The sequence below is a fragment of the Camellia sinensis genome, chromosome 4 (assembly GCF_055761805.1).
Source record: "Camellia sinensis isolate YWXY chromosome 4, ASM5576180v1, whole genome shotgun sequence".
Lineage (NCBI taxonomy): Eukaryota > Viridiplantae > Streptophyta > Magnoliopsida > Ericales > Theaceae > Camellia > Camellia sinensis.
Window position 1 is genome coordinate 164,144,074 of NC_138964.1, and position 23,671 is coordinate 164,167,744.

Here is a 23,671-nt window from a genome sequence, read left to right on the forward strand (position 1 = left end):
TTTTGCTCTTGTAACCGGGCTACGGCCCCCCTTTTTGTAATTGCCCTTTGATGAATGAAAAATTTTCTTGTTTTGAACTCTTATTTCGGTTGATCTGTATGTTTGTACTTGCAATGATTTTTCCATGATCTTTTCACTTCCAACTGTTATCTCGGTTTAAATTCTTGCATTCTAATAGTAGTATGGCCGAGATACTTTATTCCGGTCTCAGCTGAGCAATCTGACTGAGCTTACTAGCCAACCACTCTTTAGCCGATGTCCTTACTTCGGCTAAAGTGTATTAAAAATTGGTTTAATCCAGCCAACCATCCTTTGCCGATGTCCTTACTTCGACTAAAGAGTACTAAGAGTTGGTTTAATCCAGCCAACCACTTTTTAGCCGATGTCCTTACTTCGGCTAAAGAGTACTAAGAGTTGGTTTAATCTAGCCAACCATTCTTAGCCGATGTCCTTGCTTTGGCTAAAGAGTACTAAGGCCTCGTTTGGAAACAGGCTAATTTAGTAACTTTTTGGCTATTTGGCTAAAAAGGTAGGTAAAAAAACTTGTATGTTTGGGATGACTTTTTGGCTAATTACGAAAAGATGTGCAAAAAGTAGAGAGAAAAGAGAATCTTTGACTTTTTGGTATGAGTTGTTGGCTTTTTGGCTAATTTAGTAACTTTTTGGCTAATTGACTAAAAAGGTAAGTCCCCAAACAGGGCCTAAGGGTTGGTTTAATCCAGCCAACCACTCTTTAGCCGATGTCCTTGCTTCGGCTAAAGAGTACTAAGGGTTGGTTTAATCCAGCCAATCACTCTTTAGCCGATGTCCTTACTTCGGCTAAAGAGTGCTAAAAGTTGGTTTAATCCAGCCAACCACTCTTTAGCCGATGCCCTTGCTTCGGCTAAAGAGTACTAAGGGTTGGTTTAATCCAGCCAACTACTCTTTAGCCGATGTCCTTACTTTGGCTAAAGAGTACTAAGCGTTGTTTTAATCCAGCCAACCTCTAAATTAGTTTTTCTAGCCAACTTAGAATAAAATGTTTGGTTTATGCCGACCAAATGTCCTGCAGCCTGGATCCTTATCCTGGGCTTAAGAGGGGTGTTGGTTTAGTCCAGTCAACCTCTAAGTTAGTTTTTTCCAGCCAACTTAGAATAAAATGTTTGGTTGTTTTGACCAAACGTCCTGCAGCCTGGATCCTTATCCTGGGCTTAGGAGGGATGTTGGTTTATTCCAGCCAACCTCTAAGTTAGTTTTTCCAGTCAACTTAGAATAAAATGTTTGGTTTATGCCGACCAAACGTCCTGCAGCCTGGATCCTTATCCTGGGCTTAGGAGGGATGTTGGTTTATTCCAGCCAACCTCTAAGTTAGTTTTTCCAGTCAACTTAGAATAAAATGTTTGGTTTATGCCGACCAAACGTCCTGCAGCCTGGATCCTTATCCTGGGCTTAGGAGGGATGTTGGTTTATTCCAGCCAACCTCTAAGTTAGTTTTTCCAGTCAACTTAGAATAAAATGTTTGGTTTATGCCGACCAAACGTCCTGCAGCCTGGATCCTTATCCTGGGCTTAGGAGGGGTGTTGGTTTAGTCCAGCCAACCTCTAAGTTAGTTTTTTCCAGCCAACTTAGAATAAAATGTTTGGTTGTTCCGACCAAACGTCCTGCAGCCTGGATCCTTATCCTGGGCTTAGGAGGGATGTTGGTTTATTCCAGCCAACCTCTAAGTTAGTTTTTCCAGCCAACTTAGAATAAAATGTTTGGTTATTCCGACCAAACGTCCTGCAGCCTGGATCCTTATCCTGGGTTTAGGAGGGGTGTTGGTTTAATCCAGCCAACCTCTAAGTTAGTTTTTCCAGCCAACTTAGAATAGAATGTTTGCAATGTACCTAAACTTCACTAAAGCTAACTTTTACAGAGAACAACTCATGCTGAAAAGAATCGATTGTTTTATTAAGGAAAGAAAAAATTACACATGTTTGAAAGAGGAAAGCTAAAAATAAAATAACTTGAGATTGGCGGTATTCCATGGCCTAGGGATTACTTTGCCGTCCTTGTCTTCTAAGTGGTATGCCCCTTTGCCTGCTAACCCAAGCACTTTGTAAAGACCTTCCCAATTAGGCCCTAGTTTGCCATCTCCTAGCACCAGGGTGTTTCCCATCACTTTGCACAGTACCCAATCGCCGATCTTGAATTGTCTTGGATGCACTGTCTTGTTGTATTTCCTGGATAACTCTTGTTGATATGAGGCAATGTGAACTAGTGCTCTTTCTCTTCTTTCTTCTGCAAGGTCGAGTTCCAATGTTATGGCTTCGCCATTCAAGTCTGGATCAAAATTTTCGCTTCGAATTGTGGGGAGGCCAACTTCCAGTGGGATTACTGTTTCCATTCCGTAGGCTAAGGAGAATGGTGTCTCTCCTGTTGATCGTCGAGGTGTGGTGCGGTAAGCCCATAAAACATGAGGGAGTTCCTCCGCCCACTTGCCTTTGGCTTTTTCTAACCGTTTTTTCAGTCCATCCAATACTGCCTTGTTTGATGCTTCTGCCTGACCATTTGCTTGGGGATATGCCGGCGTAGAATTGTATAACTCTATCTTGTACTCTTCACAAAAGCCTCTGAAAATTCTGCCGTCGAACTGAGTGCCATTGTCTGAGATTAGGGTTTTTGGTATGCCAAACTGGGTGATGATGTTTTGCCAGACGAACTTCTTCACATCTTTTTCCTTGATTGATGCCAAAGCTTCTGCTTCCACCCACTTTGTGAAGTAGTCTGTTGCTGTGAGAAAGAACTTCCTGTTGCCGGGTGCTGTTGGAAGTGGTCCTACTATGTCCAAGCCCCACATTGTGAAAGGCCATGGGCTAGTCAATGGTAGGAGTTCTCTGGCTGGTTGATGTATTTGGTGTGCGAATTTCTGGCATTTCTCGCACTTTTTCACATACTTCTCTGAGTCTGCCTGCATGTATGGCCACTAATATCCTTGTGAAATGGCTCTGTAAGCTAACGATCTTCCTCCTTGGTGGCTTCCGCAAACACCTTCATGTATCTCGAACAAGAATGCTTCCACTTTGCTGGGGTGAACACACTTTAGATAAGGTCTAGAGAATGAATTTTTGTACAATGCCATGGATGGGGAGAGCCAAACCCGCTGCGAATTTGCTCTAATTTTGTTGGCTTCTTTCTTTTCTTCCGGTAAGACGCCATCTTTCAAAAATAGTATGATGGGATCCATCCATGAGGGACCTAGATCTGCGCAGCATATTTCTTCTGCTTCTGGGTCTTCGATGCTTGGTCTTGGTAAGTAGTCGATGAGCAATGGATGAGGAATGGATGTATCTGCCATTGAAGCAAAGCCTGCGAGTTCATCTGCTCTGCCGTTCTCTTCCCTGCCTATCTGTTCTATCCTCATTATTTCAAATTTCTTGATCTCTGTTCTGACCAATTCTTGGTACTTGGCCATCTTGTCATCCTTTGCTTCATAGTCACCAGAAATTTGGTTTACCACCAGCTGAGAGTCGCTGTAAACCATTAATTCGGTGGCCTTCATGTAGTATGCTGATTTGAGTCCTGCAAGAAGCGCTTCATACTCCGCTTCATTGTTTGATGCTGGAAAGCCAAGGTTGATTGCTTGTTCCACAACCAGGTCGTCTGGTGAGATGAGGACTATGCCGAGTCCTGCACCATGCCGGTTGGATGCTCCATCCACAAAGAGCTTCCACATCTCACCAACGAACAACTTTCAGCAAGTGGAGGGGTCGGATGATGTCGTGGGGTCAAGAATGTTGCTGGTGTTTTCTTCAAGGTCCATGCTTGCTGTCTGCCCCTCGCTATCTGATTGTACCAGGTCTTTATTTGTTGGTGAGTCTTGGCTTGGTGTAGCTTGGTTTGCTTCTTCCTTGCTGTCTTTAGTCTGGTCTGCCTTGGAGTCTGGCTGAGTACCTTCTGCTAGGGGTTGCGTTATTCTGGCGTCAACTTCCATCCCTAGTTCGGTTGTGTCAGTTAGGTCGACTGGGCAGATATGATGACTTCCAAGAGTAAACTCTGCGACGAAGTCTGCCAAAGATTGGGCCTTTACTGCGGTTCTGGGTTGGAACTTGATGTCGAATTGTCCCAACTCTACTGCCCACTTCAAGATTCGTCCAGAAAAGTTCGCCCTCTCAAACAAAGCTTTTAGTGGAAAAGCTGTGAGGACGACTATGGTGTGGGCGTGAAAGTAGTATGCCAATTTGCTGGAGGCCATCATTAAGGCTAATGCTAATTTTTCCAATGACAAATACCTTGTTTCGGCTCCTAGCAATGTCTTGCTGACATAATAGATGGGCAGATGCTGGATTCCTTCTGCACGAACCAACACTGCGCTAATTGCGTGCTGAGAGACTGCCAGGTACAAGAAGAGTTCTTCTCTAGGTACTGGGGTGACCAGCAATGGTGGAGAAGACATATATTCCTTCAAGCTTTCTAGAGCTTGGTCGCATTCTTCGTCCCATTCGAACTTGGCTTTTAGTGCACGGAAGAATGGTCGTAGTCTGTCTGATGACCGGCTTATGAACCGATTGAGCGCAGCTGCCATGCCGGTGAGATGCTGCACTTCTTTTACTGAGTTTGGTCTCTCCAAATCCTGGATTGCTTTGATCTGGGAAGGGTCTGCTTCTATTTCCCGGTTGGTCACAAGGAAGCCCAGGAATTTGCTAGATCCTACTCCGAATGCACATTTGGATGCATTGAGGCGCAGCTTGTGCTTCTTCAGGATCTCAAACATCTCACCTAGGTCCTTGAGATGGTCATTCTCATCCTTGCTCTTGACCACCATGTCGTCGATGTAAGCCTCCATTGTTCTGCCTTACAATGGTTCAAACATCTTGGTGACCATCCGTTGGAATGTTGCCCCAGCGTTCTTTAGGCCAAAGGGCATGACCTTATAACAGTATAGTCCTCTTGGAGTTGTAAAGGAAGTGACCTCCTGGTCTGGTTCATGCATGGTGATTTGGTGGTAGCCTCTGTACGTATCCAGAAAGCTAAGTCGGTTATGCCCCGCCGTTAGGTCTACCGGTTGATCTATCCGTGGTAGAGGAAAGCTGTCTTTTGGGCATGCCTTGTTGACTGTTTTATAGTCGACGCAGGCACGCCACTTGCCATTCTTTTTTGGCACTACGACTGTGTTGGAGATCCATCTTGGGTAGTGCACTTCTCTAATTGCTCCTGCCTCCAGCAGGTAACCTACTTCTTCCGCCACTATCTCAGTATGGTGGAGTGCCGATCTGCGTGTTCATTGGATGATTGGTCTGGCAGATGGGTGGACATTAAGTTGGTGGCTGATGAAGTTTGGATCAATGCCTGGCATGTCGTAGGGCGTCCAGGCGAACACTTCGATGTTAGAGGTTAAGAATTCTAAGACCTCTGATCTCTCAGTGCTGGATAACGACGAACCGAGCAAAAAAAACTTATCCGGGTTCTTTTCATCTATTCTTACCTCTACCAAGTCCTCCACTGCTTTCTGATCAGCCGCATTGCCGACATCTGCGAATAGCTTATTGCTCTCAGGTTCTTCCACCGAATGAACGTATCCTTTGGCAGCGCGGCTGCCGTTCACTGTGACGAAGCATTGCTTTGACATGATCTGATCTCCATAAACTTCTTCAATTACCCCGGTATTGTTGGGGAACCGCATTACTTGGTGGTAGGATGACGCCACTGATCGTATGGCATGCAGCCATGTTCTGTCCAAGATGATGTTATAAGTGGAGGGGACCTTCAATACCTAGAACTCCACTTGTTTCGTCACGCTTCCTGCTCTGACTGGAAGAATTATTTTACCGACAGGCCATTCTGGCATGGAGTTGAATCCAATTAGGGGAGATACGGCAGGCGCCAAGTCTTTGTCTTGCAGCTTCAATTGTTTAAATGTTTCGTAGTACATGATTTCACATGAACTACCCTGGTCAATCAAAATCCGCTTGATGTCAAAATCCTTGACTCGGAGAGTGACGACCAGGGCATCATTGTGGGGGCAGTATATTCGTTCCAAGTCTTTATCTGAAAAAGACATGACGTTTGTTGCCTCTGTCTTCCCCTTCTTGATGGCAGGTTGGGCACTTAGCACCTCTCTAAAGTGCTCAGCCTTTTTGATTGATCCCCTGAGCTCGCATACACGCTCAGGTTCAAAAACTCCCTGTATCACATTGATAATGCCTTGAGGCGGGGCGTCGATTGGCATCTCATTGGGGTTATTATGGTCCTGGGGGGCTGGATGCGTCCCCTCTTCAATGTATTTATCCAAGTGACCTGCCGCCACCAACTCCTCCAGGTGCTGTCTCAATGGTGTGCAATTCTCAGTGCGGTGCCCCTTTTCTTTATGGAAGGTGCACCGCGATCTTTCGTCATAGTTTTTCTGTGCTTCTCCCAGCTTGGCTGGCCACTTGACGAAAGGCTCATCTCTTATTTCGCTCAAAATCCGATATATCGGTTTCTTAAATACCGTGGTTATGACAGTGCGGATTCTTAACCATCTTTTATCCGGGTCTTCTCCATTATCTCGTTTGCCACGTCCGTTTCTGTTCGGTCGATCTACCGTATTAACCTTCGCTGAGGTCTTCTTTTCTGGTACTGTGGTCACCCCAGATTTTGCTTTGTCACGTGTGCCATCCTCTTCTACCCTGATGTGCTGATGTACTCTTTCCATCAAGGCTTCCATAGTGAGGGGTGGCGTCATGGTGATCGAGTCCCTTAGTCTGTTCCCGACTGGAAGGCCTCTTTTATACTGTGCAATTGCGAGATTGGTGGGGCAGTCCCCAATCTGATTGAATGTCTCCCAGTAGCGACTATTGTAGGATCTTAGGGTCTCTTTATCGTCCATGTCGATGGAGAGTAGCTGGTCGATCTCCACCGAGGTTTTAGTGTTTGTTCGGAACCGTGTTACGAACGCCTCTGCCAATTGCGCCCAAGAGGCTATGCTGCCTTTTGGAAGTTTCTCGAACCAAGTCAAGCCTAGGTCGCTGTCACGATCCAAACCCGGCCCTATGGGTTTAGCACCGTAACCGGCCAGTACTCCGAGATTACCGAAGGCCTACAGAACAGTAACACAGTAAAACAGAGTACAGGGCCTGGCGGAAGCCAATACAGTAAATAAATAATGTCCATTGAGCTGCGACAGTCTGTATGCCAAAAAGATTTTTCATGCATTCACATATACAAGCAGTACAGTCTATACAAAATTTACAGTCACACAGTACAGGGACCTAATCCTTTGGTAACAGTACAGTTAGTAGCTGACAGTCTACACAGTAATCCAACAGTGTGGGGGCAGACGGGGGAAAAAAAAAACACCCCAAAGCCATAGCATAGCAACTCGGAACCTCGCAGTGAGGCACAAAGGCTGGCTTGACAAAACTGGAGGCTAACCCGCTCTCCTAGCTCCGAGCTGGTGGCTGAGCACCTACATATATATATAAACAGTGAGCTAAAGCCCAGTGAATAACATAATGCGTAAAGAGGTTAAGAATGAAATGTCCTTACAGTAATGAAAGCAGTTCATTAAACAATACTTCAGTCTTTCAGTCAGAACAGTTATTCAGTTATATGTGGTACATCCATTAGCATAGCAGTAAACAGTAGGTCTTAAAGACCGAACAGTAATGATGGCCATCAATCAGTAAACAGTAGTGGTTCCACGAGGGAACCGACAGAGATCTCTGTAACAGTAGCAGTAACAGTATACAACAGTTGCTAAGGATGCCACAATACATTTCAGAATATAGGACATACATTCAACAATTAACAATAATTACTTCAGAAAACAGTTTCGTTAAACAGTCAGAAAATATTCTCAGTTGAACATATCTTTACACAATTGTTACTCACAGAGTTCGGGCTACAGTGTGCTAGAGCGTGTCTCCCCAGTCGCCAACCCTACACAGTTCACAGGTTGAACACACACTAAGCTACACAGTTGGGAAATATCATAATTTAATCCCTAATTTACCTTGGTGTGTTCTACATCTATATCCTCAACAAGATGTCTTAAACTAGGTCTAAGAATGCCTAGAATGGGATGAGGATGCAAAGATGTACTCAAAAAGCAATTTCAGAATATTCAGAAAAACAGAGTCCCGCTCGAGCGCAGGTTTACCCGCTCGAGCGGATATGCAACAATGGTACACGCTCGAGCTTAAACTTTCCCGCTCGAGCGTACTGTAAAAGTACTGGATGGGTGAAATCTCTGCTCGACGGACGCTCGACGCCCGCTCGAGCCTGAGACACATGAATCCGCTCGAGCGCCCAATCCTCCGCTCGAGCGGACTGTAAAACAGTGCAGAGATACTGGATGCTCAGATTCCACGCTCGAGCGCCACTTTCCCCCGCTCGAGCGGAAGTGCAAAATCTGGGAATTCCATATTGCACCTTCAAGCCAAAAACCAAGTTCAAAAGCATTCAAAACTGATCCTCTTGGGCTGAATTTCCAGAAAACACTTGTAAACATATAGAATGACATGGTTCAAAGCTCAATTTGAGAAATCAAAGCCCAAGGGTGTTTGATTCAAATCCAATTTCAAACCAATTTCATGAACAATATGAACATGCAAGCATGCATGAATTCAAATCATTTTGAAGCTCCAATTTGATGTTCTAAGGAGCCACTTGATTCCAAAACAAGTTGAAAACATGGACCATTACAAAATTATGGACATGCATGCACCATTTTACCATGAAATCAACTCACAACTCAACAATTCAAACATGCATGCATGAATTACGTTCTATTTCAACATATAAAGCTATTTCATGACTCAATCCACTAAATTTGACATGAAACATGCAAGAACAAGCTCAATTCATAAACAAGAAGGTAATTACTCTACCTTAGGTCTTGTAGTCCAAGAAGGGAGCCCAAATATGCAATCTATACTTCAATTCTCTTAAATTTCCAAGCAAGACCAAGCAAAGTGAGATGAAATCTACCTCTCTCTCTCTCTCTCTATGGTCGGCAAGGCAAGGAAGAAGGCTGAGGAAAATGTTTTGGTTCAAGTGTGCAAGGCTCAAATGTGTGTGAGATAGTGGCCACTAAGTGTGGCAAAATGGTAATTACGGCAACTGTTGCAATTTAACTCATTTTAATCTAATTTAATCATACCTAATCAGTTTTCAGATAATTACACCATAAAATCACATAAATTATGATGATCATAAAACATCAATCAATTCCGGATTCGACCGCCGATAAGGCCTTCAATTAGCAGTTTAAACATAGAACACGAACAGATCAAATAATCCATCAAACAGATAGAGTACAAATTAACACACACACTCAGTCAATTCAGTTCCAATTTTCAGTCAGTCAGTTCAGTACTTTAACCAGTCCAATTATCAGTCATAATCAGTTCAGTTTAACGGTACTCAATGTTTATCGGTAATCAGTGGTGAGGGTTATTACAGTCTCCCCTCCTTATAAGGAGTTTAGTCCTCTAAACTCGAGTTACCTTCATTATGGAAGAAAACAGGATTCAGTGGAAACAGTTTAGGATATCTTTTAGCCATGTCATCTTCCCTTTCCCAAGTGGCGTACACACCACCATGGTTTTGCCAGTCAACTTTCACTAGGCTGTTCCTCGTAAGTGTAGTCATCACTCAACACTACCTGAGTAGGCTCAATTACATGGAAGGGATCCCGGAGATAATCTCTTAACATCGAAATGTGAAAAACGTTATGCATGTGCTCCATTTGAGGAGGGAGCGCAACTTGATACGTCACCGGATTAATTTTCTCAATAATCTCATACGGTCCGACGTATCTCAGTGCTAACTTGCCTTTGACTCCAAAATGAGTCTGGCCTTTCATCGGTGTCACTTTCACAAATACGTGATCACCCACTTCGTACTCTCTGTCTCGTCTTCTGACATCAGCATAACTTTTCTGTCGGCTCTGTGCAGTTTTCAATCTCTGTTGTATCAGTTTCACTTTCTCAGTCGTTTCATAAACAATCTCGGGCCCAAGCAAAGGCCCGTCTCCAACTTCTACCCAGCAAATCGGAGATCTACATTTCCTGCCATACAATGCCTCGAAAGGCGCCATGCCAATACTCGAGTGATAGCTGTTGTTGTACGCGAATTCAACTAATGGCAGATGACTTTCCTAATCTCCCTGAAAATCAAGGACACACATTCTCAGTAAATCCTCCAGCGTTTGGATGGTCCTTTCTGACTGTCCATCTGTCTGAGGATGATAGGCGCTACTCAGCCTCAATTCGGTACCCAGTGCAGTCTGTAGACTTTGCCAAAATCTCGATGTAAACTTCGAATCCCTATCAGAAACAATAGACACAGGCACTCCATGCAGTCTCACAATTTCATCAATATAGATAACAGCCAATTTGTCCGCATTATAGATTGTTTTGACAGGTAAGAAGTGAGCAGATTTGGTTAGTCTATCAACAATAACCCAAATTGAATCCATACCTTTTCTGGAGCGAGGTAACCCAACGATAAAGTCCATCGTGATATGCTCCCATTTCCATTCTGGTATGGGTAGGGGTTGCAATAACCCGGCAGGTCGTTGATGTTCAGCTTTGACTTGTTGGCAATGAAGACATTTGGACACAAAGTCGGCAATTTCTTTCTTCATTCCCGGCCACCAGAAATTCTGTTTCAGATCTTGGTACATTTTCGTATTCCCCGGGTGGATAGACAATTTTGAATTGTGGCCCTCTTGCAGAACCCTTCTTTTCAGTTCAGTGTCATTCGGCACACACAGTCTTTCTTGAAATTTCAGTACATTGTTCTCGAATTTGAAATCCGGTCTCAGCTTAGACTCTCTTTCTTCGATGATCTTTTTCAAGAAGTCATCCTGTTGCTGTTTCTCTTTAATTTCTTCTATCAAGGCTGGTTGAGCAGAAATGGCGGCTAGCGTTCCACCTTGTTCTCTCAAAACAACTTCAATTTCAAATTTTGCAAGGTCACCAAGTAGCTCTTTCTGTCCGGTGAGCAAACAAGCTAAGTTGGCAATTGACTTTCGGCTCAATGCATCAGCAACAGTATTGGCTTTTCCCGGATGATACAGAATCTGTAGGTCGTAGTCTTTGATCAGTTCTAGCCATCTGCGCTGTCTCATATTCAGTTCCTTCTGTGTGGAGAAATATTTTAAGCTCTTGTGGTCGGTGTATACTTCACATGTCACCCCGTACAGATAGTGACGCCAAATTTTCAGTGCAAATACTACGGCAGCAAGTTCCAGATCATGGGTCGGGTAGTTCTTTTCGTGCGGTCTCAACTGTCGGGAAGCATAAGCAATAACTCTCCCATTCTGCATTAAAACACACCCTAAACCCTTATGAGAAGCATCACTAAATACAGTATAACCATCCGTACCTGAAGGCAAGGTAAGAACCGGTGCAGTCACTAATCGAGTTTTCAATTCCTGGAAAGCAGATTCTCTTTGGTCAGTCCAGTCAAATGATATCCCCTTTTGAGTCAGTTGAGTCAACGGTAAAGCAATTTTGGAGAAATCTCTGACAAATCTTCTGTAATATCCAGCCAATCCCAAAAAGCTTCGGACTTCAGTCACATTTGTTGGTCTAGGCCAGTTCACTACAGCTTCAATTTTGTGCGGATCAACAGAAATTCCATTTTTGCTAACAACATGCCCCAAAAACATAACATGGTCAAGCCAAAATTCACATTTAGACAGTTTAGCATACAGTTTCTGTTCTCTTAGGGTCTGTAGGGCAAGTCTCAAATGATGTTCATGTTCTTCTACACTTTTGGAGTAAATCAGTATGTCATCAATAAATACTACAATGAAGTCATCAAGGTATGGTTTAAAAATTCTGTTCATGAGGTCCATAAAAGCAGCAGGGGCATTCGTGACTCCGAATGGCATAACTAAAAATTCATAATGGCCATACCTCGTTCTAAAAGCAGTTTTATCAATGTCTTCCGGTTTAACCTTCAGTTGGTGATACCCCGATCTGAGATCAATCTTAGAAAACACTTGTGCACCCTGTAACTGATCAAATAAATCATCAATACGCAGCAATGGGTATTTATTTTTCACAGTTACCTTGTTCAATTCACGGTAATCAATGCACAGTCTCAGCGAGCCATCTTTCTTCTTTACAAACAAAATCGGTGCACCCCATGGCGAAGTACTGGGCCTGATAAACTTCTTGTCTAGTAGTTCTTGCAATTGCACTTTCAACTCCTTCAGTTCAGTTGGGGCCATTCTGTAAGGAGCTTTCGATATCGGCTGTGTACCCGGAATCACATCGACGGTAAATTCAATCTCCCTGTCAATCAAATTCCCTGGCAGATCATCTGGAAATACATCTGGGAATTCCCTGACTATAGGAATATGATTCACATCAGTTTTAACACTATTATCAGTAGACACAGTCAGCACAGAACACAGATATCCTTTACACCCCTTTCTAATTAATTTAACAGCTTTCACTGACGAAATCAAATACGGAGGAGATACTACTCCACTCCCATTAAACACGAATTCAGGCAAACCAGGTGGATGGAAAACAACTTGCTTGGTCACACAATCAATAGTGGCATGATATTTTTGTAACCAATCCATCCCCAATATTACATCAAAATGATCAATGTTCAATGGTAGTAAATCAATAAACAGATGCATATCCCCAACAATGATTTCACATGCGAGGTACATATAAGCACATGTCATGGATCCTCCTACGGGTGATGATACGGCTAGCAGATAGTTCATGGGTACTAAGGGTCTATTCAATTTCCGTGAGAAAGCATGCGATACATAAGAATGTGTAGACCCCGAATCAATCAATACATATGCATTTTGTGTACAAATAGAGAGGATACCTGACACAACGGTTTCAGTATTTTGCACGTCTCCCGGTACTAGGGCGAACACTCGGCCCTGCCTCATGGGCTCCTTCCTGGTAGCTTTGGGGTTAGGCTTTGGTGCTACAGTTGATGCTGCTGCGCTTGGCGTAGCTTTGCTACTAACTTGCGGAGCAAAGGGACAGTCTCTAACCATGTGGCCCACTTTGCCACATCTATAACAGGCTCCGGATATTTTGTGACAAACCCCTTTGTGCTTGTTGCCACATGCAGAGCAAGGTGGAATGAACCCACTCCCTTGACTGGGGTTAGTTGTTGACCCCGTATTCTGTTTCTTGCTGGCCGGGTTGTGCTTGCCTTTCTTGAATTTAAAACCCTGCCTCTTACTACACCATTCCGACGTTGGTGTTTCAGTTTTCAGTGCTTCAATGTTTGACTCGGCCATCAATGCCCGGTCGAGAACACCCACAAAAGTTAGTAGTTTCAAAACATTTATTCGGTCAAGTATTGCAACATTAAGGCCACCCTCAAATTTTCTGGCCTTCTTGTAGTCAGTGTCCACTATATGTGGTGCATATCTGGAAAGTTCAGTAAATTTTGTTTCATATTCCGCAACGGACATCGTACCCTGTCTCAGTTGTTCGAATTCAGTCACTTTCCTATCTCTGACACACTGTGGGAAGTACTTTTCAAAGAAGGACTCCTTGAACTGAGCCCAAGTCATAATAGTATTTGTATCGCGGATCAACATCCACCACCTTCTAGCTTCTTCCTGTAGGGTGAAGGTAGCTAACAATACTTTATTCGCTTCGGAGCACGGAAACACTTCAAATAGTTTTTCTGTTTCCAAAACCCAAGCTTCAGCTTTTAACGGTTCGAGGCCTCTTTGAAAGGATGGCGGTTTCATTTTGCTGAACTTCTGGGTCAGAGCAATAATATCCCCATCATTCACATTCGCATTAGGTTCCGGCTGTACCGGAGGAGGAGGTGGGGGCCGTTGGTTCTGTTGTTGTTCAAGTCTAGCAGTTATCAGTTCCATCATTCTTTCCATTCTTTCCATTCTTGCCTCGGTAAAGGAGGATTCAGGTTCATTTGCATTGTCCATTTCACTATAAGCAGTTATAACAGTTTTAAACATAAGCAGTCATTTGTTTCACAGTTTAACACGTTAGCAGATATTCAGTTATAACATAACCACACACTTTTCAAGGTCATGAAATGCCCTAATCACTTTTCTAGGACACCCTATAGCTCATTTGGACACGTGTGTGCGGTATGACTCGTGGTTAAGTATCGCTCTGATACCACTCTGTCACGACCCAAACCCGGCCCCATGGTAGGGTTTCAGATTGAGAACTCTCTCCCCTCTTCTCTCTCAATGTTCGCTGCTCGCAAGATAGGGTTCCGATTGAGAACTGGGTCACCGAGTTGGCTGGTTTCTCAGAATCGTGGACGAGTCTCATTGGTTCCACACCAGACCCACTACTCTCGAATCTATACGAAGGTCATAACACTTATTTTTTTTTGGCGTGTGTAGGTCAATGAAAGTCTTATTGTAAGTAATCTGATCAGAGCGTAGTTAATGTCAAATTGAGTTTGATGATTTTGTGATTGATTGGTTTTATTCAGGTATGATGAGCTTTGGATGCCATTGATTTCTGATCTTACGGTTGGATCAACATCAACTCATCATCCCCCAATGATTCTTCCTCCTATTGATATTCAATGGGTCTGGTTTTGTCACACCTTCAATCCGGTAAGCTATTATTTGATATGTTCTAATTTGAACTCTGTTCGGTTGCCCAGAAAAGTTCACAATTTGGGCTAAGTTAACTTTTGGGATTTGGTTTGCTTTTCCTCTATTTTCTGAGCACCCAAACACAATGTAATCCAATATAACAGTCCATTTTCAGGTCTTTTACAGGCAATACTATGATTCAAGGTTCTTAAAAATCATAGCAAAAATATTTTGGATGAAGAGAATGAAGAGTGCATTGAATAGATGCAGAGATATTTGGATCCGTAGCTACCCATTTGAGCAGTTCTTTGTGGTTGGTACTTCAATTCATTGTGTATATACATATTTTTGGTTGTGTTATTATATACATAAGTTTGTATGCTTGAAAAAAACTATTTTCACTGGCTCTAAATATATATGATACATATAAACTATTTTTCTGGTAAGTAAAGTAATGTACCTGTTCATATATATGTATCAGTGTATGTGTTTATTGTGTGTAATTAATTAGTCATTATATTTCATGGATGAGTAATGTCTCGCTTAATTCACACTTGTGATTCTGTTTTTGGAGGTTCATAAGCGGTATGTTAAGCGATTGCTGAGAAAACTACGATTCGAAGAAAAAAGAAATTCTAATCAAAGACGAGTAAGTTTTGATCTCTTTGATTTTGATGATTTTTCCTTCAATTGGTTTGTGAAATTAATTTTATGGACAATTCGTTAAGTTTGTTAATTTAAATATTATCAGTTTAAATCATATTCATCAGCATAATAATTGCAAAAAGAAAAAAAACACAAGTGACACTACATATGACTTAGACTACAAACACTTCTTCAAGCATCTGCAACTGCCCTACTAACCGTACAACCAGCCCGAAATACATTACAAATGACTTAGATTTTGTCTAATAGAAATTACCAACCTTATATATGTAGCCTATTTTGTGCAACACTTTGGTTTGCTCTGTGTTTTGTTGATGAGAATGAGGAAAATTGAGGTTAAGAAAAGGAAATAGAGTTTTACTGTCCTGTTTTATGCTGTTTTAGGGCCAAAAAAACTATTGAACTTAGTACATATGAACTTATGTTGGGCTAAATTCACGGCGGCCGTGGGGGGTGTCTTTTCTTGGGTACGAAATAGTGAAAATTTCAGCATTTAAAACTTTAATATCATATTTGCCTTTTTCTTTTTGTTCATATATTCCCTTTGTTGTCAATTTGGGGCATTATTTCTTCTTTGCATCTTTTTTTTTTTTTTTGGCTTGGTTATATTGTATGTATGTAATTATGTATATATGCATATATTTAGATCTATTTATCAAAAAAATATATATATTTAGATTCCTTCAGAAATTTTCTTTGTTGCTAATATAGATAGGTATAAATGTTTAATTTCCTTTTGCCTTTTATAGGTGCTCTCTGATTCTGAAACTGTGCGGTGGTTGAACCACACAGTTGAAAAGATTTGGCCTGTTTGTATGGAACATATTGTTTCACAAAAAATCCTCCTCCCTGTCATGCCTTGGTTCTTGCAGCAATACAAACCATGGACTGCGGTATGAGTGTCTACTCCCCTAATACCATCAACTACACTTTTTGTTGCATTTGTTTAGTCCTAATTGCCTTATATGTTGGGGGAGACCCCTTTCCATTATATTTGTGTGCTGATTTCACCACCAGTGGATATTTTGTTTGTTTCTAAACTCATCATGAGTAATACTCCATGACATAAATTTGGTTTGTAGCTTGATTCAAGTTGAGTAACATTTTACCTGTAACACATGTATTCTACGTATGAAATGCCCATGATTCATGAATATCATGTTTTATTGATCCCATGAGCAGTCTCATAACATTCTTATGATTAGGTACTAGTAAGTTGCAACTGTAGGGCCATTGAAATTGAACATACCCGGTGAAGATTTAGTATTTTGTGAGGATTTTCATTAAGTGAGGATTTTCATTTGTAGGGCCATTGAGTGAGGATTTTCATTTCTCTTGGAAATTGAACCATTATTTTTTATTCTAGGTTTAAGTTTAAATGAGTCATGTTTATCATAGCATTTTAACTAGTTTGATACGTGTTTCTAATAATCAAGGCAGGTTAGGCGATTAATAGACATCCTTATTATCATTAGTTGCTTTCCTATATAACTTGCTTTCCTATATAGTTTGATTTAGAAGAATATTTCCATGTTTAGTTGTAAGGATTTGCATTTGCTGATAACTTTTGGAAGATCTTTTGTGGTGTATTGTATTATATTTTGATTTTCAATTTAGTAAAAGAAATGGAGCTGTATCATTTTCTATGGGTTGATTTACTTGGAAATACTTGTAATTTGTAAAATGTATTATTTTTTCTTTAGATAATATTTGTGAAATGATTTTCACACTTTTCTTTTAACCTTTCACAACGGGAGTGTGAGAGGCTAACGAGGGAGAGTGAATATAATTTCTCTAATATTATTATTCAATAGAATTTAGATCCATTGCAATATTCTGAATTTTATCAAGGTCAGTTTTGTGGTAATTGGCATTTGAGGCCACCTTTATTATCAATTCTAACTTGCTCTGGAATTTTCTGTTTCTATTTATAGCATTCATGGGCAATGTGCAGTAACTATGAAATCTCTACTAAGAGTAACTATAACTTTGAAAAACCTTTCTTGCAACTTGCCAGGAAGCTTGCAGAGTAATGGAATAGCACATTGTTTGTTATTTTATTTTTTGTTTATTTATACTGGTGGAGTTGTGGACTATTAGATAAAGATAAGCAATTAGTTGCAGGGGACTATTTGATAAAGATAAGCAAGAAAACATCACAAATAATTATCTTTATCCTTGCAGGGGAACTCTCCAAAGGAACCTTTTGAATTAATATCATTAGAAAAATAAAAAAATAGTGTGATAAAAAATCCACCAAAGATAGTGTGATAATATCATTAGTTGCATCATGATGTAATGAAAAAATAGTGTGATAATATCATTAGTTGCATCTAGATTAGGTACATTTAAACATATAAGAAAAATTTGATTAAAATATGAAAAAAAAATCCACCAAAGATTAAAAAATACGAAAAACAAAATTTCGTAAACAAATTTCAAATTTTATTTTTTGGTGGTGGTGGTGGTGGTTCACAGTTCTTAAATTTTTAACTTGTGGGAGCATTAGAGTCCAGGAATAAAAATTTATGAGTTGCTGTTAATGATCAATTTGTGGTGTTTCTTATCCCTTTGGTATTCTTTACAGGCATGAAGTTGAGCTTGCTGCAGCGGCTAGCCAGCCCCTTCCTGATGATGATGACGATGCATTTGACTAATGCTCATGGCTTTGGCTTTTTGCTATCATTTTTCGTGCTCCTTCAGTTAATATGAGTTCTAAAAAAAAAATTTCAACGCTATCGAAGGATTTGTGTATGAGAGGTGAATGTATCGCGGAGAAGAGACCATTTTAGTTATTCTTTAGCCATTGTTTGAAGTCTGGTTGTAGTGCTTTGTGGTAGAATTCTTTAGGCTGCCATATGGATGTTTTGAGTCACTTCAAGTGTTTGCTTGAAGATTTTAAATTATGTATGGATTTAAATTATTGATGTTGGATTAGACTTGGACTATATGGAATTTGTAATATATATAGAATTGGATGTTGAAGATTACTTTTTTGGATGCTTGGAACTGAAATGTGTGCACGTTGTTGAATGCTTTAATGATTGATAACATATTTTAGTGTTGATGGATTATATTGTTTTATATAGGGTACATGTTGTAATATAAATGAATACAAGTTGTTTACAAATTTTTTTTTTTTTTTTTAAAAAAACAAAAAATTATTTGGCCACCAAATGTTTTGGTAGCCAAATAGGTAATCAAAAGTTTTGGCTGCTAATAATTTAGTAGCAAAAACATAACCCAAAACGTTTTTGCCACCAAATAATTAGTAGCTAAAAGATTTGAGAATGAGAGAAAGAAACTATTGGCAACTAATACTTTAGTGGCGGAAACATATCTTTTGCCGACTAAACTAAGATTAGTAGCCAAATGTGTACTTTTGGCGACTAATTATTTAGTAGCTAAAAGTGATACCTTCCCCGACCACAACAAGTTAGTAGCCAAAAAGCCTCATTCGGCGACTAATACTTTAGTGGCGGAAACATACCTTTTGTCGACTAAACTAAGATTAGTAGCCAAATGTGTACACTTTCGGCGACCAAACAAATTTTAGTCGCCAATACTATTGCCGACAGGGTAAAGGCGACGAGCTTAGCAACAAAAAATTTTGGTCGCTAAATCGTTTCGGTGACTAAATAAGTGACTTTTGGCGACCAATATTTTGGTAGCCAAAAGTGACATTTCTTGTAGTGATCCATCGATTTCCATATCCATCAATTTCGATGAAATTGATCGATTTCAAACCTTCAAAGAAGAAGAAGAAGAAGAAGAAGAAACTCAGTGGGCTCTCTCTCTTTCTTCTCTCTTCTTTTTTGTCTTTCTCTTCCTCTTTCTTCATCCCTCTGTTTTGTCCTTGTTTCAAAGATCTAATAGGGAGGCGAGGGGGAAAAAAAAAAACCACTGTCCAAAACGACGTCGTTTTGGTCAGTCGGGCCATTTGGGCCGAAAAATTTTTGAGCTACGAATTATTTCCGATTGGTAGCTCGAAAAGAAAATGGCTCGAATGGCTCGAATGGCTCGAGTCCAAAACAACGTCGTTTGGGATTTTTTTTTTTCCTCCTCTCTTTGAAGATGAAGAACACAGAGAGAGAGAGAGAGAGAGAGAGAGAGAGAGAGAGAGAGAGAGAGAGAGAAGAGAAAGCTGGAACACAGAGAGAGAGAAGAAGAAGCTGGTTCATCAATAACATCTTCATCAACACATCATCTTCATCAACAACAACACCTTCATCAACGCATCATCATCATCAACAACATCTTCATCAACATCATCATCATCAACAACATCTTCATCAACATTATCAAACACAACATCATCATCAACAACAACATCTTCATCAACATCATCATCACAACATCTTCATCAACATCATCATCATCAACATCCATCGATTTTGTGAAATCCATATCCATCGATTTCCATATCCATCGATTTTGATGAAATCGATCGATTTCAAACCCTGAAAAAAAAGAAGAAGAAGAAGAAAAAACTCAGTGGGCTCTCTCTTCTCTCTCTCTCTTTTTTCTTTCTCCCTCTCTTTTCTCTCTGTCTCTCTTTCTGTTCCTCTCTCTTCATCCCTTTGTTTTGTCTCTGTTTCAGGGATCTAATAGAGAGGAAAAAAAAAAAAACACTGTCCAAAACGACATCGTTTTGGTCAGTCGAGCCATTCGAGTTGAAAAATTTTCGAGTTACGAATCATTTTTCTTTTTCTTTTTCTTTATTTTTTAAAATCTTTTTTAGGAGATATTGCTTTTTTATTTTTTTTACATATTTTTTTATAAAAAATCAAAAAATACACTTACTTAGAGCATCTCCAACGGTGTACCAAATGTTTCACCAAATCTGAGTAAAAAATGGGTCATTTCCTTAATTTGATACTTCGCGCTCCAACGGTTCAACATCAAATCCGTTTCATCAAATTTGCGCTGGGCAACCGGTTGGTTGACCGGCCGGTCAACCGGTAACGGCAAAATTTTTTTTATTTTTTTATTTTTTTTTACCGGTTTGAACCTTTTTTTTTTGAACTTTTTGAACTTTTGGTGGTCGACCGGGTGGTCAACCGGCCGGTCGACCACCTAGGCAAAATTTTTTTTTTTTTTTTTGGACTGGTTTCAACCTTTTTGTGAACTGTCTGAACTTTATCCGGGGCGACCGGTTGGTTAACCGGTTGGTCAACTGGATGGTCGACCCGTTCGTTTTATCCTAACGGTTAGGAACAGTGATTTGGTGAAATGCTTCGCCTGCACTCAGTTTGGTACCATTTTTGCTGAATTCTGGATTTGATATCGATTTGGTGAAAACGTTGGAACTTGAAAAAGTGACTTTTTCACCAAATTTTAAATTTGATGCCAGGTTTGATTCACCGTTGGAGATGGTCTTAAATCATCCAAAAAAGTTTAAGTTTTAATTTCCGTATTATTTTCCCTCCAGTCCGAGTATAAATAAGTCACTCTTCCTAGTAGGGTTTTGTAGAGAGAGAGAGAGCGAGAGAGAGAGAGGGGGCGCCTGGAGACGACGATTCTAGTTTCCCCAGGATAGCGACGACATGGCTTCATTCGGTCCGACACTGAATCTCTTTCGTCGACGCCAGTAAGTCCAAGGGCACTGCTCTTCTCTCTCTCTCTCTCTCTCGCTCTCTCACCTCCTGTTTTAGAGAGAGAGAGAGAGAGAGAGAGTGCTTGTGCGAGCGTTTGTATTCATAGTTCTGGTTTCGAATATTTGGTGTTAATTTTTTTATTTCCTTTTCTGTTTTGTTTCTTCGCTTGAAAAAGTCTGGAAAATTTTCCTGCAAAACACACACACAGAGCCCTTGGCAAATGCTGAACTTATGAATTGAATTTATCTTGCATTGTGTGTGATGATGTAAGGTTGGTATGATGCTGATGTTAAATTAATGTGGTTGTAAGTTTATAATTAGTAGCAGAATGAGGTAAGATCATGGGGATCACAAGACTTACCCAGGCTTTTGAATTGTGTAGGCAACTGCATATTTCATAAAAATTCTTAATAAAGTTTATACAGGAAGAAATAGTTGTGCTTTATGCTAACAATTGAATTGAATTGTTCTTAGTCACCTCAATTTCACATATGCTGTGGTTGGATCTTTAATTTATGATGGAAAATAAATGGGGAGGGAAAAGAAGCTTTTACTTCATTAACTTTTCCTTCCTTCCCCCTTTTGTTTCACTTGACAAATCCAAGATCTAAACACAGCCCTAGTGTTATTTTCTAAATTTTTTAAGGTTTTATATTGTAATTGATGTTGATCAATATTTTCACTGGCAATGATGACAAAAAAGGCCGGGCTTACAGCTGCTTTCAAATGGTTGGTAGTAGATTGATGACACCATTGTCTAAGGTTTTACTGAGCCAGTTGATGTTATGTTTGGGGATGTGTCTTTCCTTTGTCATTTTGCTTGCTGATTTTATTTTTTATTTTTCAAAAATTATTTCTTGTTTTCAGTAGAACTCATAAAATACCTATGCAATTATGCGCTCTCTCTCTCTCAATCATTTTCTTGAGACACTTCCATTTTGTTGAAAGGTCCTTGTTTGCCTTGCACTCTGTTTTCACTTCGGCAAATTTAGAAGTTGATGCATACTGCCTTAATGTCTTGGCTTTTGTTTATGTTTGTGCTTGTTGGATATCATCCCATGTGAGGGGTGATCTTCTTTCTCTTCTGCCCATGTGAAACCAAGTGGGAGCTTGGATAAAGAAGTCAGGAATGGTGGTACCGAACACGGGAGCGCTGAATCTGCTACAGTAAATCTAGAGTGATTTGCGGGATAGTGCTGGCCAATTTTTTCTCTCCTCGGTGTATAAATAGACGAAGAGAGAGCAAAGAAAGATGTGAGAAAACCAGTGGGAAAATGTAGAGAGAAAACAGAGAGTCCCTCAGTGGCAGAGAGGGAGCTCCCTCAGTGAGAGAGGGTGAAGTTGAGTGAGAGAGTCTCCTCCTCCGTTATGTAAATCTCTTTGTATTTCATCTCCATTCATATAGTGTAAATGGTTTTCTCTCGTGGACGTAGGCATTGAGCCGAACTACGTTAAATATTGTCTCCTTTTGTGTGTGTGTTGTTTTTCTACTTGGTATAATATCTGGAAGGTCTTGGGCGGGATCTCGGATCCTCAACCATGTGTGTTTTTTTTTTCTTCTTTTTCATTCACCTTTTTAGACAATTTTGCTGATCATCTAGGGTCAAGTTATATAGAGTTTGGTTTGATATTTTTAATCGCGATTTTTGGTCCTGTTGACTTGATTTTTGGCCCCATTTGGTCATGAAGGGATAAAAGAGGAGTTTGAAGACCATGAATCTAGTGTTTGATAGAAGTGATGAGAGTTTTGTGGAGCTACTCTCTTTGAATGTTCACTTTCTCTATTTTTGTTTTATTTGATGGCTGGAAACCTGAATATAAACATGTGCTTTGTTAGTTACTGTAAAAGTTTATATTGTGATACTTTATGGTCCATTTACATTGTGAACTTGATTGCAGCCCCAAATGCATTCATATTACTTCCCTTTTATTTTTCCCTGCTATAATCTTTAAGGAAATGCTGACAGTTATTTCAAAATGTGGAGTTGAAAATTTGAAAATTTCATGAATACATATACAGTGTTGATGATTGTTTCTTAGCAAAACAAAGCTTTAATATGACCTATGGTAGATTAACTTAACCAACAAAGGAATAAATAATTGGGTAAATATGGTGTTTATGAATTTCAAATATTGTGTTTTCAAATACATTTTTTTAATGGTTTTCATTTTCCTTGAGGTAGATATGAAGTTACGGACAAAGACCAGAAGCCCGAGGCAAGGGAGACTAATGAAATAGGAAACTCTTGCCAGTTACTTGGCTAGCATGTTGTGTTGGAACAATCTTTTGTGTAAAATAAATAACTTGAAACTAAATTAAACAAATAAAAATAAATTACTTACAGTATTTATTTATCAAACCGAATAAGTTCAAAAAGATCAAGTCAAATGTGTGATATTCTGTCCTTAAGATAGATTTGTCCTGCTCTCGTTCTTACGGTTAAATGACATTTATCTCTTAGGATACAATAATTTACACAAATCTGTACTGCGAGCCAAACCTGTGTTCTATACACCTATAATTTTTTTCTAAATAACTAATATGAAAAACAATGCAAATAGAGTGCAAAAACGGGAGATAATAAATTTTCTGAATCTGAAAAACTTCTAGAAATGATCTCTATTTATAGGCAACTTGGTGGCAGTTTGAACAGATCCGAATGTGTGCAATAAATCTAAACAGATACAGTTTGAATTTTGAATAGATTTGCTGGCAGTTTGAATCTATCAATAACTGTTGGGCAGTTTTAAAACTATTAAAAAAATAGTTTGAATATGTTGAAAATTTGATCCAGAAGAGACTTGTTTGGACAGAAAATTTGAATTCAAATTTGATGCAAAATTTGAATTAATTTCTCGCAAGAATTTTTGAAAAAAATTCAAA

General features: G+C 40.1%; 2 long non-coding RNA genes and 1 other non-coding gene across 3 annotated transcripts; all 3 read left to right on the forward strand.

Annotated features, from left to right (window-relative positions):
- Positions 1–17,100: 17,100 nt before the first annotated feature.
- LOC145789652 (uncharacterized) lies at positions 17,101–18,180 on the forward strand. Its single transcript, XR_014327796.1, has 2 exons — positions 17,101–17,219; positions 17,778–18,180. It is a non-coding gene; the product is annotated as an uncharacterized LOC145789652 (long non-coding RNA).
- Positions 18,181–20,662: 2,482 nt separating this feature from the next.
- On the forward strand, positions 20,663–22,243 carry LOC114263508 (uncharacterized). The gene is made up of 2 exons (XR_014327797.1): positions 20,663–20,780; positions 21,891–22,243. It is a non-coding gene; the product is annotated as an uncharacterized LOC114263508 (long non-coding RNA).
- LOC114263552 (small nucleolar RNA snoR113) lies at positions 21,471–21,564 on the forward strand. Its single transcript, XR_003629647.2, has one exon. It is a non-coding gene; the product is annotated as a small nucleolar RNA snoR113 (small nucleolar RNA).
- Positions 22,244–23,671: the final 1,428 nt, after the last annotated feature.